General features: G+C 42.8%; 1 long non-coding RNA gene across 1 annotated transcript; it reads left to right on the top strand.

Annotated features, from left to right (window-relative positions):
* Positions 1–340: 340 nt before the first annotated feature.
* LOC146375516 (uncharacterized) lies at positions 341–3730 on the top strand. Its single transcript, XR_014802022.1, has 4 exons — positions 341–587; positions 1361–1561; positions 1998–2198; positions 2927–3730. It is a non-coding gene; the product is annotated as an uncharacterized LOC146375516 (long non-coding RNA).
* The last annotated feature ends 10924 nt before the right edge of the window (positions 3731–14654 follow it).

Genomic DNA, 14654 nt, shown 5'->3' with positions numbered 1-14654 from the left:
TGTGTGTGTGTGTGTGGGTGACAGACAGACAGAGAGAGAGAGAGATACAAATCAAAAAGCACTGAAATTCCAATTTTGCACTGCACACCTCACAGTGTCTGTCTGACTGTGTGTCGGTCTGTGTGTCTGTGTGTGTGTGTGTATGTGTGTGTGTGTGTGTGTGTGTGTCTGTGTGTGTGACAGACAGAGAGAGAGAGAGAGAGAGAGAGAGAGTGAGTGACACTTGCTGTGTATTTAAAAAACAAGCGCTCAAACAAACGAAAGAGAATGACAGACGCAGAAGGCGATTGTACTGTTTGCGGCAACCGACGATGCCTTGCTCTCCCCTTGTACAGTGCGTCGTGAAGGCATGTGTGGACCAGGAGATGACGCAGTGCTCCAAAGGCCTGGTTCTGCTGTCCCTTCTGCGGTCTCCTGCTGCAGACGCTTCTGTGCAGGGAAAGTGCTTCCGAAAAAGGTTTGCAGCTCTATCTCCAGATAGGAGGGTCTGACAAAGACACGGCGGGCACCCTTGGAGTCGGGGAACGATTCTGCATCCGTGGACGCATCACACGACCGTTCTCCAACTATTGCCCCATCCTGCAAAGGTACTCTGAACCATGCCATGTTGGGCACCTGCGGATGCGCCCGGACACGGGCAATGCAATGACAGTGGAACCAGGCCCTCTGCACCTTCCTTTCTCCCATTGGGACCGTTTTGTCCCATCCTTTTTGGTCCCATTCGCCATATCTCCAGAACCGAAGAAGCCATCGGCGTGGGCTCTTCGCCACAGCGTCCGGCACCAACCAAAACCCCCACCTAGACACCAACATCAGCCCTCTACACCTCTTACTTTTTCAGTTATTCCACTTTTGTCCCATCCTCTCCTGGCTTTTTCCCCATAACCCTAACCCTAACCCTATCCTATCATTTAAGCCTCATCATACCTGCAGTGGGCCACTGGAGGGAGACAAATCACCAAGCACTGAAATTCAAATTTTGCACTGCATACCTCACAGTGTCTGTCTGTGTGTGTGTGTGTGTGTGTGTGTGTGTGTGTCTGTGTGTGTGTGTGTGTGTGTGCGTGACAGACAGTTAGACAGAGAGAGAGAGAGAGAGATACAAATCAAAAAGCACTGAAATTCCAATTTTGCACTGCACACCTCACAGTGTCTGTCTGACTGTGTGTCGGTCTGTGTGTCTGTGTGTGTGTGTATGTGTGTATGTGTGTGACAGACAGAGAGAGAGAGAGAGAGAGTGAGTGACACTTGCTGTGTATTTAAAAAACAAGCACTCAAACAAACGAAAGAGAATGACAGACGCAGAAGGCGATTGTACTGTTTGCGGCCACCGACGATGCCTTGCTCTCCCCTTGTACAGTGCGTCGTGATGGCATGTGTGGACCAGGAGATGAGAGGAACAGGAGCCACAGAGCGTCAGCGGCAGACATCCAAGCTGCACAGGGCACACGCGGCGCCACGCAGAATAAATGACGTTCCTGAGGCGCAGCCCAAGGCCAGCCACCCGTAGCCTCCTCGCCTCCTCCTCCCGGGACCTTTGAGGAGCACCCCCCAGCCACAGGTACTCATTCCAATGTTACACAATGGCCCAGCATCACAGGCCATCTCCTCACATTGAAATCTCTCCTGATTTCTGTTGCTTTTCCCTCATCTCTGAGCCGCTGAGTGTGTGTGTGTGTGTGTGTGTGTGTGTACGTGTGTGACAGACAGACAGACAGACAGAGAGAGAGAGAGAGAGAGAGAGAGAGAGAGATACAAATCAAAAAGCACTGAAATTCAAATTTTGCACTGCACACCTCACAGTGTCTGTCTGACTGTGTGTCTATGTGTGTGTCTGTGTGTGTGACAGACAGAGAGAGACAGAGAGAGAGAGAATGAGTGACACTTGCTGTGTATTTAAAAAACAAGCGCTCAAACAAACGAAAGAGAATGACAGACGCAGAAGGCGATTGTACTGTTTGCGGCCACCGACGATGCCTTGCTCTCCCCTTGTACAGTGCGTCGTGATGGCATGTGTGGACCAGGAGATGAGAGGAACAGGAGCCACAGAGCGTCAGCGGCAGACATCCAAGCTGCACAGGGCACACGCGGCGCCACGCAGAATAAATGACGTTCCTGAGGCGCAGCCCAAGGCCAGCCACCCGTAGCCTCCTCGCCTCCTCCTCCCGGGACCTTTGAGGAGCACCCCCCAGCCACAGGTACTCATTCCAATGTTACACAATGGCCCAGCATCACAGGCCATCTCCTCACATTGAAATCTCTCCTGATTTCTGTTGCTTTTCCCTCATCTCTGAGCCGCTGTGTGTGTGTGTGTCTGTGTGTGTGTGTGTGTGTGCGTGTCTCTCTTTTACACAAAAAGCACATGTGAGTGCAATTGAAACGGCATTAATATGCAATGCACAGGACTTGCCAACTGGGCGCCCTCCTGTGGACCACAGATGCAATTGATTGTCCAAAGCTGTTAATTTCTGCGGCACTAACACCTTCTGACACTTTGTACCGCATTGAGCCAGCAGAGGGAGCCCCTCTTGTCAAATCCCAGTTGCACAGCAGCTGCCCTGCTTCTGTCTGTGTGCTTTAGTGTGTGAGTGTGTGTGTGTGTGTGTGTGTGTACGTGTGTGACAGACAGACAGACAGAGAGAGAGAGAGAGAGAGAGAGCGAGAGAGAGAGATACAAATCAAAAAGCACTGAAATTCAAATTTTGCACTGCACACCTCACAGTGTCTGTCTGACTGTGTGTCTGTCTGTGTGTCTATGTGTGTGTCTGTGTGTGTGACAGACAGAGAGAGAGAGAGAGAGAGAATGATTGACACTTGCTGTGTATTTAAAAAACAAGCGCTCAAACAAACGAAAGAGAATGACAGACGCAGAAGGCGATTGTACTGTTTGCGGCCACCGACGATGCCTTGCTCTCCCCTTGTACAGTGCGTCGTGATGGCATGTGTGGACCAGGAGATGACGCAGTGCTCCAAAGGCCTGGTTCTGCTGTCCCTTCTGCGGTCTCCTGCTGCAGACGCTTCTGTGCAGGGAAAGTGCTTCCGAAAAAGGTTTGCAGCTCTATCTCCAGATAGGAGGGTCTGACAAAGACACGGCGGGCATCCTTGGAGTCGGGGAACGATTCTGCATCCGTGGACGCATCACACGACCGTTCTCCAACTACTGCCCCATCCTGCAAAGGTACTCTGAACCATGCCATGTTGGGCACCTGCGGATGCGCCCGGACACGGGCAATGCAATGACAGTGGAACCAGGCCCTCTGCACCTTCCTTTCTCCCATTGGGACCGTTTTGTCCCATCCTTTTTGGTCCCATTCGCCATATCTCCAGAACCGAAGAAGCCATCGGCGTGGGCTCTTCGCCACAGCGTCCGGCACCAACCAAAACCCCCACCTAGACACCAACATCAGCCCTCTACACCTCTTACTTTTTCAGTTATTCCACTTTTGTCCCATCCTCTCCTGGCTTTTTCCCCATAACCCCTAACCCTAACCCCTAACCCTAACCCTAACCCCTAACCCTAATGGGGAATTAAATTAGTAAAAAATTGGAAAATTGGCTTAAAAATTCTAAAAACCAGGGTTCATAAATTTATCAGCACAATTAATAGGGTTTGCAAGACTATTTACAGTTAAAAATGGATTAAAAACAAATTGGGAATAAAAACAGTGATTAAATTAATTTGGCTTTAAAATTCATTAAAAGTAATTTGTGTTTTTGTGTTTATTTTTAAATAAACAGTTTTTTTGGCACACCTTCTTTTGTTGTTTATTGTTTTTTCCTGATTTTTTCCTTTTCACGTTTTGGAAAGCATTTTTTGTTCACCTTAAAATTAAATTGATATTTTTTGAGGCACATTTTATTTTTTGAAAAGAGGAAACACATAGGAGAAAAAGACTGGACGCCATGGAAGACGGCTGGACGGTGGTGCGTTATGGCCGCCGCCGCCAACGTGACCGCCAAGTCTTCTGGGACGGGTACGGAGGGCCGCAGGGAGGGATGGACCGCGCACGCTCCTTTTCCTTTCGGAGAAGGGATTATCTTCCCCATCCTAACCCCCTAACCCTAACCCAACATTTATGTTGTTGGGAATGTAGAAATGTCATTTCCTCTACTGCCAGACTGGCTCGATTTATGTCCACAATATAGTCCACACAGTCACTGTAAAATGAGACGTCAAGGAGGTTGTGGAAGCCACCGATGTATTCTCATCCTGCAGGAGTAGGTGCCAACAACCGAACAAAAAATGAAAACAAAACAAAAGAAAAAACACAAAAATATAAAACCTGTGTATATTTTGGACAAGAATGGGCAAGAATGAAAAAAATGCGTGCGTAACTGACACGTAATGACACGTACCTTTTTGCCCAAATTGTTATACCATATTTCGCAGGCTTTTTTGGAATGTACTGCCTGAAGCTGCGCCTGCCTCTGAATGGGACGAGTTTTTCATCCACACAGGTCTCTGTCTGGACGCACAGCATCTGCAGGTGGTGCGCCCACACTATGAAGGCAGCCATCTGGCAGCCGTTGGTATAGTTTGTCTTCATGTCATCGGCATCGCCTGTCATCATGCCGTCAAGCGCAGCGTCCTGATGTGATGAAACCTGTTGTGGGACATCGTAGCCCGGATTTCTCACTCGAGAGGCAAAGGATTGTTTCATTCTTTGACCTGTAAACACCGGCCAAACTGAGCAGCCCACGTGAGTAGCACGAACTTCCTCTGTCCATATTTCGCTATTCTGCGCCTCCCGTACGGTCATAAACTTGATCCCTTAGGAGCTGTGCACAGCTGAACATAGTTGCACATATATATATATACACAAACACAGTGTTGGGAAGGTTACTATTAAAATGTATTCCACTACAGATTACAGAATACATGCCCCAAAATGTATTTTGTAACATATTCTGTTACGTTACTCAATGAAAGTAACGTATTCTGAATACTTAATATATTATCATGTTTTTTTAAAACTACATGAATGTACTATTGCTGTGTGATTTATTACTATTACTGAAGGTTATTCGCCATACCAATACCAACTAGATTTTAAAAACTTAAGATAAAATGAGTAACAGTAGGTAGGTAGGGTGGACATTAGGTAAGGCTGCACTTTTTGCAGTGATCTTGTATATAAAGCAGGTCCGCAGCTCTGAACCATAGTAAAGGGACCTCTGGCTAATACGTCGGGTTTGTGTCGGGCTCATAGCCGAAAACTAGCTTTATTTTGTTGTCTGGGTCAACTTTGCTAGCGAGAGACAGAGAGAGGCGTTGAAAGGCTGCTCCAACGGAACTTATTGTTTCAGAGGAAAACACAAACACAGTGTACAGTCGAGTCTTAATAGCTTACTTACAACTGGGCTCGTCAGGCACTCTTTTTTGCTGCAGTGGTTATTAGTATATTTACATGCTTCCAGCTCCCGTTTCTGGTCGGTGACAACTCGTACTTTTCCACTCTCCTTTTACTCCCTCCCTCGCTCACAGACACATAACGGGTATGACAGTCCATTCTCCCTGCAGCATGAACTACACTGCCCATGAGGCTACATTCTTTAGGGCGATCCCTGTAACACTCTGCTTATTTCCTTCATATTAAATAATTTTTAAAAATATTTCTTCACGTCATTATGAGACACGAGATTGAGACACGGGCATTTGAGCCTCTTAATGCATGTTTTGTTTGGGTTTCCACCGGCGTGGAATTACCAGAGATAGAGAGGGCATAGCCTACCATATGAAACAAGGAAAGACCGCCATGTAATTCCTTTATTTCAACAGAGTAACTGTAATCTGAATACCACCTTTTTAAACGGTAACTGTAACGGAATACAGTTACTCATATTTTGTATTTTAAATACGTAACGGTGGTACATGTATTCTGTTACTCCCCAAAACTGTATATATATAGTTCGGCTGCTGTGTCGATCACCGGATCAAGGCGATATGGCTGCTGTGACAGTCGCCGCGTGTGCCGGATATCAAGTTATTTTTCCATTTTTCTAAGTACATTGAACAGCTTGTTTATGATCTCCTCTCCCCTGGGAACAGTGACGAATCGTTTCTGCCTCTGAAATATCCGTCATAAATCTCATAAATCATCTGAGAAGGACGATTGTCTAATCGATCTCCTGTATCCTCACATTTTCTCATACTCCTACTCTGTGCGTTTATGGGCACGTTTTCTGTGCAGACAGGAAATGTCGTCAAAATGACATACTTCAGCACTACGGCTTATTCTCATTATTCTCAAAAAAAGTCTGCATCAACAATCTGAGTTTGGAGCCAAATAAAGTCAGATTTGGTTTTGGTTCTAGCTTTTATAGTTATTTGTTTTTATTGCAATGTAGCATTCTAAGATTTTTGAAATTAGACACAAAAATGTCCAAAGAAAATATTTTTTTTGGCACAAAGATCTTTATTTTATTTTTTTTTTAGGCAAAAAGACCTTTACTATTTTTTAAAAACACACATGCTATTGTGCAGCATTGATAGTGACAGAAAAATCATTGTAGAAAACAAAAAAAGTGGGAAAAATAATGAATTTTGGACCATTGCTTTAAATGTGAAAACATGGCGCCACCTGCTGGCCAGATAAAAAAAATTACAAATGTAAGCCCCCGACTCCCCAGAAAAGTCCAGAACTGCATTCGTTTATGTTATGATAAATTTGGGATGAAAAATAGGGTTTATAATGGTTTTCAATGGGGCGTTTTTTGCCACGGGGACTAAAGGTGGATGCATTTCTGTAGCTTAGCCATTTTAGGCTAATCTAATGAACTTAGACCACAATTTTAAAATTTAAAAAAAATGTTTGGCAAGTTTGGCTATATTTTATTCAACACAGTGAAAATGGCTTGAAATTAAAAAACACAGTGGCTGAAAAATGGCTCGAGGACTTATTAAGGGTTATTAATACAACAAAGTAATACTTTAAAATAATAATAATAAAAAGCTTTCAAATGAATTAAAACTCCGTCTCCAGCTGTGTGTGGCACGAAAAGTTAAGGAGAACACAATTCAAAGCAGCTTTATTGCTGGAATTGCAGAAAAATACAGACCACTAACCACAGCTGGACTGGCCATCGGGCATACTGGGCATTTGCCTGGTGGGCCGATGGTAATTTTTTGTTTGCTGGACCAATTACAGACGAGGAGGTTGGATGCACCCTTTTTTGGGCAATGGCTCTGAAAACAATCTTATCACAGACAAATAGAATAAAATGGTATTGAGGTGAAAGGGAATGCAACTTGTCCCGTACTTCAGCTAGAGTGAAAAAAAAGACTCAAAGCTGGAGTTATTCTGTGTCCTTGCTGCACAGCTGTTTCTTCTTTTTTCATTCTCTCCCCCTCCCTCTCTTGTTGCTGCTTCAATCAGGAAACTGATCAGTGATCAGCTGATCAGCTTTTCTCTCGTTTGTTTATCGCCCACTTTGCACCAGAAAGAGGAAACCAGTGGATGTAACGCTAAACAACAGCAGCAGGTTTATGCTTGATCAGCTGTTGTTAGAATTGATTTAATATTACTTTCTAGTATCAGCTGATGTTTGCTGGAGCCACAGCCATAAAAGCTGCTGGTGTTGATAACGGTTTGGATATGTGGTGAGAGGGAAATGTGAACATGAAAACAGGAGATGTCCTTACTAGTGATGCGCGAATCATGAACGAATCGTTCAATACTCGAGAATCACTTTACTGACTCATGAATCATGATTCACAAGCCCAACTGACTCACTGACTCATCCCTGTTGCTGTTAGCAGCAATATATCTAGCTTATAATTAAAATTGTGGAGAAAAACACAACATCCAGTATCTTAACAAAAAAAAATTCTGCTCTGAACTGGAAGAAAACTGGAGTAGAATTATTAATCCTTTATTTATCCAGGTAAAAAAAAATCTCATTGAGATTAAAAATCTCATTTCCAAGAGAGACCTGGCATCATGGCAGGTCTCACATTAAGACAATAGCTCCTCGGTTCACACTAGCATCGCTCTGCTAACATGCTAACAGCACATTTGAGCTACTCACCCCCTCCCTCCTGTGCTGAATCATAGGGTAAGCGAATCACTCAGGACTCGCTCAACCCCTCCCTCCTGTGCTGAATCGTAAGCGTAAGCGAATCACTCAGGACTCACTAACCCCCTCCCTCCTGTGCTGAATCATAAGCGAATCACTCAGGACTCGCTCACCCCCTCCCTCCTGGCTCACAGCTTCTTCTTCTTCTTGGTTGGCAACCAATGTTAAGGAGCATTACCGCCCCCTGGCTCACAGCTCAGTGGACATTCAGATGAGAAAATATATATTTGACACATTTAAGGAAAATACTAATAAAATAAAAATAAACAAAATAGATGTTTATTAAGCAATTTTGATAGGAAATTGCTTAATTTTAGAAATGTTTTTGCTGTTTTTTGCTCTATAAAATAGTTGTTTTCATTTAGAATCACTCATCTTAGCAGTGGGATTTACATGAAAATGTACATTTTTTGCACTCTCTGGTCAACTGACTCAGTGAATCAAATGACTCAAAAAACCCAATTCACTTTGGTGAGTGACTCATTAAAACTCGATTCAGTAAAAATAATCAAATTTACCATCACGAGTCCTTACTGAATCATCAGTGAATCATCATGAACAGGTGATGGAGAAACAGGTTTACATTTTAGGCGACATGAATGAGTTGAAGGGAAGTTATGAACTGTTTCTGAGAGACAAATAACACCAGGATCCTTTTCTAAGTAGCTGACAGCTGGTAACTGTGCAGGGGCGAGTCTAGCAAAGTTTTTCCAGGGGGGCCAGGTAGGGTATTAACAGGGAGAGGGGGCACAAAGAAATTCTTTTCTTTCTTATTCTCATTTAAATGTCTAGCTTTTAATAAATAATTATCTGAATCTTACAACCAATGTTTTCATCTGATGTAAAATGTATAGAAATCATACGGCGCCGAGTATGACAGCCTCGTCGCAAGCTACCCCAAGCAACAGCTGGTTTTTGTGTTTAATTTTACTTTTCCTTTATTTTTTCACAAGTAGCACGTCTCCTTGACAAACCTTACTATTTCCATACTGTATATGAATGCTACTTGTTTTGCACATGTCCAACTGCCAACCTCTGTATATTTTATACATATACACACACACACACACACGTAGATATACACATTTAGTAATGCGCATATACTCTTATATTGTACATATATTTACTCATATAATTCTCACATTTACCCATTCTTATATTTTGCTTGTTCTTATGTTATTGTATTTTTGCACATCTCTGTTGCTTGTGAAGCGCGCACACACGAATTTCACTCGCATGTACTGTACCAGTGTACCTGCACATGTGATGTGACAATAAAAGTGATTCATCACTGTCACAACACCATTTGTGTTCATTCAAAGGCTTTATGGCTTTTCTTGTAGTACCTGGTGGGTCGGTCTCTAGTCAAAATGCCTGGCCCAACAATATATACACAAAAGGAAATCAGGGCGGAGAGGACACACCTGGGGAACACAGATGAACATAATCTAACTGATGAGACAGGGGAAGTAAATGAACATGACGCACATGAGACTAGGAACTGTCAAAATAAAACAGGAAACATAAACACACTGAGATATACAACTAGACTCAAGGAACAGATAAACAAACACAGAGACATGACTGAGGAAGAGGTAGCGAGGTACAGAGAGAGGGAGACCGAGAGAGAGAGAGAGAGATACAGACAGAGACAGACAGGCTAGCAATGAAAGGGAACCGACTAAACAAGAAACTGAGAACTAGCAAACTCAAAAGCATATGAAATAATACACTCAGGAAATAACAAATTAACTTGTACCTCTTTACAGAAATAACTAACAGGTCCAGGCAAACTCAAATCCTGGGTCAGATGACTAAACTGTAAAAAACAAAATTGTAATATAAAAGTATTTTACTGTGTATTTTACAATTTTGTACTGTTTTTCTAGAATATCATTACATTTACATAAATAGACTGTGATTTTACATTTCAAATGTAAAATAACGTAAAATCACTGTAAATGTAATAAAACATAATTTTCTTGTTTTTTAAATATATTTGTCTGTACATATGCATATCTAGATTGTTAAAATACATTCACAAATGTATCATAATTTCACAAATATTTGTCCGTTATTTGAAAAATTGAACTGTTAAATTCAAATGTAATGCTATGGAAAAATATATAAAATGATTCTTATAAACTTTTTTTTTTTTACATAAAATGATATTATTTAGGGCATTCGTGGCTCAAGAGTTGGGAGTTCGCCTTGTAATCAGAAGGTTGCCAGTTCGAGCCCCGGCTCGGACAGTCTCGGTCGTTGTGTCCTTGGGCAAGACACTTCACCTACCGCCTACTGGTGATGGCCAGAGGGGCCGATGGCACGATATGGCAGCCTCGCTTCTGTCAGTCTGCCCCAGGGCAGCTGTGGCTGCAACTGTAGCTGCCTCCACCAGTGTGTGAATGTGAGAGTGAATGAATAGTGGAATTGTAAAGCGCTTTGAGGGTCTCGAAAAGCGCTATATAAATGCAATCCATTATTATTATTATTTAAACCAACTGTTAACTGTATATTTCTGTACATTAATAACTTACCTACCATTGATGCCTCAGCTTCCATAGACGACCTGGTATCTCACTATAACAATGAACCTATCAACCTCTTAGATACCTTGGCTCCCCAAAAAACTCGAACTGTTTCTTTCTCTCGCTCTGCACCATGGTACTCATCTGAACTTCGCCAACTTAAAGCTACTGAACGCCGCCTAGAACGTCTCTCCAGGAAAACAGGACTTACTATTCACAAGGATATGTATCTCAGTCATATACAACACTATAAAGAAGCTATTCATCATGCTAAATCTGCTTACTACACCTCTGTTATTGAATCCGCTGAAGGAAACACTTGCACTTTGTTTTCTACATTTCATAATATTGTTAAACCCCCTGATACCTTTGCCATACATACACACTCTGCCGCAGTTTGCAACAAATTTATGGAGTTTTTTTACACCAAGACTGAGAATCTTTACCAACAATTGCCCTCATCCTGTGAAATGGTCAATTGTTCTATCTGCATTTTTTGTCCTTCTCAGCTGTCATCCTCTCTGTCCAGTTTTGAACTTCCCACAATAACTCAGCTATCTTCCATAATTACTAACTTAAAGTCATCATCATGTAAACTTGATCCACTGCCGACAAATCTTGTCAAACTCTCATTCCCGTCTCTTGGCTCACTGATTGCTAATATCATACACTCCTCTCTTATATCTGGTTCTGTTCCTTCTTCTCTTAAAACTGCTATAATAACTCCAATACTGAAAAAGAATGGTTCAGATCCCTCCAATCTAAATAATTTCAGGCCAATTTCAAATCTTCCTTTCTTAGCAAAAATTCTTGAAAAGATAGTGGCTGCACAGGTTCATCATCATCTCACTGGAAATAACTACAAACAGTTTCAGTCCGGCTTCCGTTCATGTCACAGTACAGAAACAGCCCTAGTAAAAATCACCAATGATCTTTTGCTTGCAGCTGATTCTGGACTCATCTCCATCTTCATTCTCCTTGACCTTACAGTAGCTTTCGATACTATCTCCCACCGCATCCTCCTTCACAGATTAGCATCTATTGGCATCAGTGGTACAGCACTCGCCTGGTTTACTTCTTATCTCCCTGGCTGCTCACAATTTGTTCAATTACTCCCTCACAGATCAGTATCTACACCAGTTAATTCTGGTGTACCCCAAGGCTCTGTCCTGGGTCCTTTACTTTTTATCATCTATCTCCTACCCCTAGGTAATATTTTTAGGAAGCATAACATCCAGTTTCACTGCTACGCAGATGACACCCAGCTCTACCTATCCTCCAAACCCACAGCTACTCTCCCACCCACATCCATTTCTGACTGTTTAAGAGAAATCAAGGTCTGGTTTACTCACAACTTTCTTAAACTTAATGGCAATAAAACAGAATTCATTTTAATAGGCACCAGATCAAAACTGACTACAGTTCCAACCAGTCTTTCGTTATCCATTGATAACTCTGTTGTCACACCCTCCCCTCGGGTTAAGAGTCTTGGTGTCATCCTCGATAGCACTCTGTCCTTCACAGCACATATAAATAATATCACTCGGCCTTCCTACTTTCATCTCCGTAATATTAACCGTCTTCATCCCTCACTCACTCCACACAGTACCGCCATACTTGTCAATGCTCTTGTCACATCTCGTTTAGATTACTGTAATTCTCTTCTCTATGGTCTACCTCATAAATCCCTCCATAAACTGCAGTTGGTTCAAAATACAGCTGCTCGTATTATTTCCAGAACTAGAGCCACTGAACATATAACACCTGTTCTTAAACAGCTTCATTGGCTCCCAGTTCACCTCCGTGTCAATTTCAAGATCCTGCTTCTCACTTTCAAAGCGCTTCATAACTTTGCTCCTCCATATCTATCCGATCTTCTCCACACATACTCACCCCATCGTACACTCCGCTCTTCTTCAGCTTCCCTTCTGTCTGTTCCACCTGCTCGCCTGACTACCATTGGACTCAGAGCCTTTAGTTGTTCTGCCCCGAGACTTTGGATGCACTTCCACTTGCTCTACGGACCACACACTGTCTCACCACTTTTAAATCACGTCTCAAAACTCATCTATTTAAAATTGCATACACCTGATCTGTCTTAGGCCATTTTTACGTTGCTCAGTTTTTATATTTGTTTTTATACTTTTATGACTGTTTATGTCTAAATTTTATCTGCCATGTTTGCTATATACACATTTTTCTTATGTTTTTTATGGTATTGTTTACGTGTTACTGTAAGGTGACCTTGAGGGTCTGTAAGGCGCCTATAAATAAAATGTATTATTATTATTATTATTAATATTATTATTAATGCAGTGAGGGAGCTCACAACACAGGAGCTACAGTATCCAGAGTTTTACGTAGTGAGGAGGTAAAATTATTAACAAGATAATCGACCTCTGTTGGAGCAGCGTTCATTATACAAACATCACATGGGGAAGACAGGTCAGAGAGGTATAACAATGGAAAATACACAACATGAGGAAAGATGAGGAGAAAAAAGAACTCCCCCCAGACTGAGCTCCAACAGGGAGATCAGTTTGAGAACAGAAAAAACACACACCTCAGCGCATACAAAAAGCACATGACTAACAATACACCATAGAAAGACAAGACAAGCAACAGGGGCGGGTAAAGGGTAATAGAGAGCCGGTGTAGGCAGCGCATCCGGTCCCCGGGAGGGGACAAGCATCGAAGGCGTATGGAAAGGGAGGGGGGATGAGTGTGTATCAGTGTATGTGTGTGTTCAGAGTTCAGCTGAGACAGTGTCCTTCGCCCTGCCAGGCTAAGTAAACAGTCTTCCAGCCAACACAGGTGGCCTTGCATGGAGTGGGAAGGAACAGACTAAACACAGTTGTTATCAGGGTGTTTTGTTCAGCTCCGGCCTTGCAGCTGGCGCCAAACGGGTATCCGCATGAAGTGATGGTGGTTTTTACTTTAGTGCGAACAGCTCATATGAATTTCAAAGTTGTTCTAACAGTCCAACACTGGTCTCTCAATCTCCCGTTGGAGAGCCGTGAGCTTCTCCATGATGTTATCAAACTTACGCTCTGTGATGTTGTCATTCTTGTGCTCAAAGAGACGATTCTGAGAACTCACGGCAGCCGTAAGCTTCTCCAAGATCTTATCCGTGCTGACTCAATGAGCCCATTTTGAGAACTCACTCCTCGTCCCATCGTTTCAATCCCAGCGGGCAGCCTTGTGGGGGTTTGAACAGCCGGTTCCGCTTTCTTAATTCTCCGATAAGCCAGGGCCAAGCCAGCTCCGATCAGCAAGAACCCTGTTATCATGGTTCCGAATAGGTAGATATCTTCAGCGTCTTCAATCGACAGTCCCGCCAGGCACACGATCCTCCAGTTATGCCACCCGTCCATCGTGTATCCGGCAGGGAAAGTCCCTCCAGGACACTCAGGCTCACCCGAGCCCAGACTTCTTGTTGAGAAAAGGGTGTCAGTTGCATTCAGGGACCAGTTGATCAAATCCATAATTCCTCTTTTAGGTTTTAGAGAACAGACTGTGAGAGAGTGTTCCAGGGAAAAGTAATACAAAAAACACGAGATTAGACAAGAACACAAGAGGCTAAGCAGGGAAGCTAAGGGAGAGGAGGAGGGGAGAAAAGTGAAAATTTAATGTGATAAAGTCTACTCTCCACTGCTGTGTAATCAATTGTTGTAAATGTAAATGTTATCAGGAAATGATCAGACAGGAGAGGGTTTTCAGGAAACAATGTTAAATGTTCAGTTTCTATGCCATATGTTAAAACAAGATCTAGAGTGTGATTAAAGTGGTGGGTGGGTTCTTTTACATTTTGAGAGAAGCCAATTGAGTCTAATAACAGATTAAATGCCATGTTGAGGCTGTCATTTTTAGCATCTACATGGATGTTAAAATCACCCACAATAATTATTTTATCTGAGCTGAGAACTAAATCAGATAAAAAGTCTGAGAAATCAGAGAGAAACTCTGTGTAAGGCCCAGGTGGACGATAGATGATAACAAGTAAGACTGGTTTTTAAGTTGTGAAATGTGAAACTTCACAAAAGAGACAAA

The sequence above is a fragment of the Perissodus microlepis genome, chromosome 13 (genome assembly GCF_051167445.1).
Source record: "Perissodus microlepis isolate ML-2025 ecotype Zambia chromosome 13, ASM5116744v1, whole genome shotgun sequence".
NCBI classification, from domain to species: Eukaryota; Metazoa; Chordata; class Actinopteri; order Cichliformes; family Cichlidae; genus Perissodus; species Perissodus microlepis.
The sequence above is the reverse complement of the archived record's forward strand: the minus strand, read 5'-3'. Positions and strand labels throughout refer to the sequence as shown.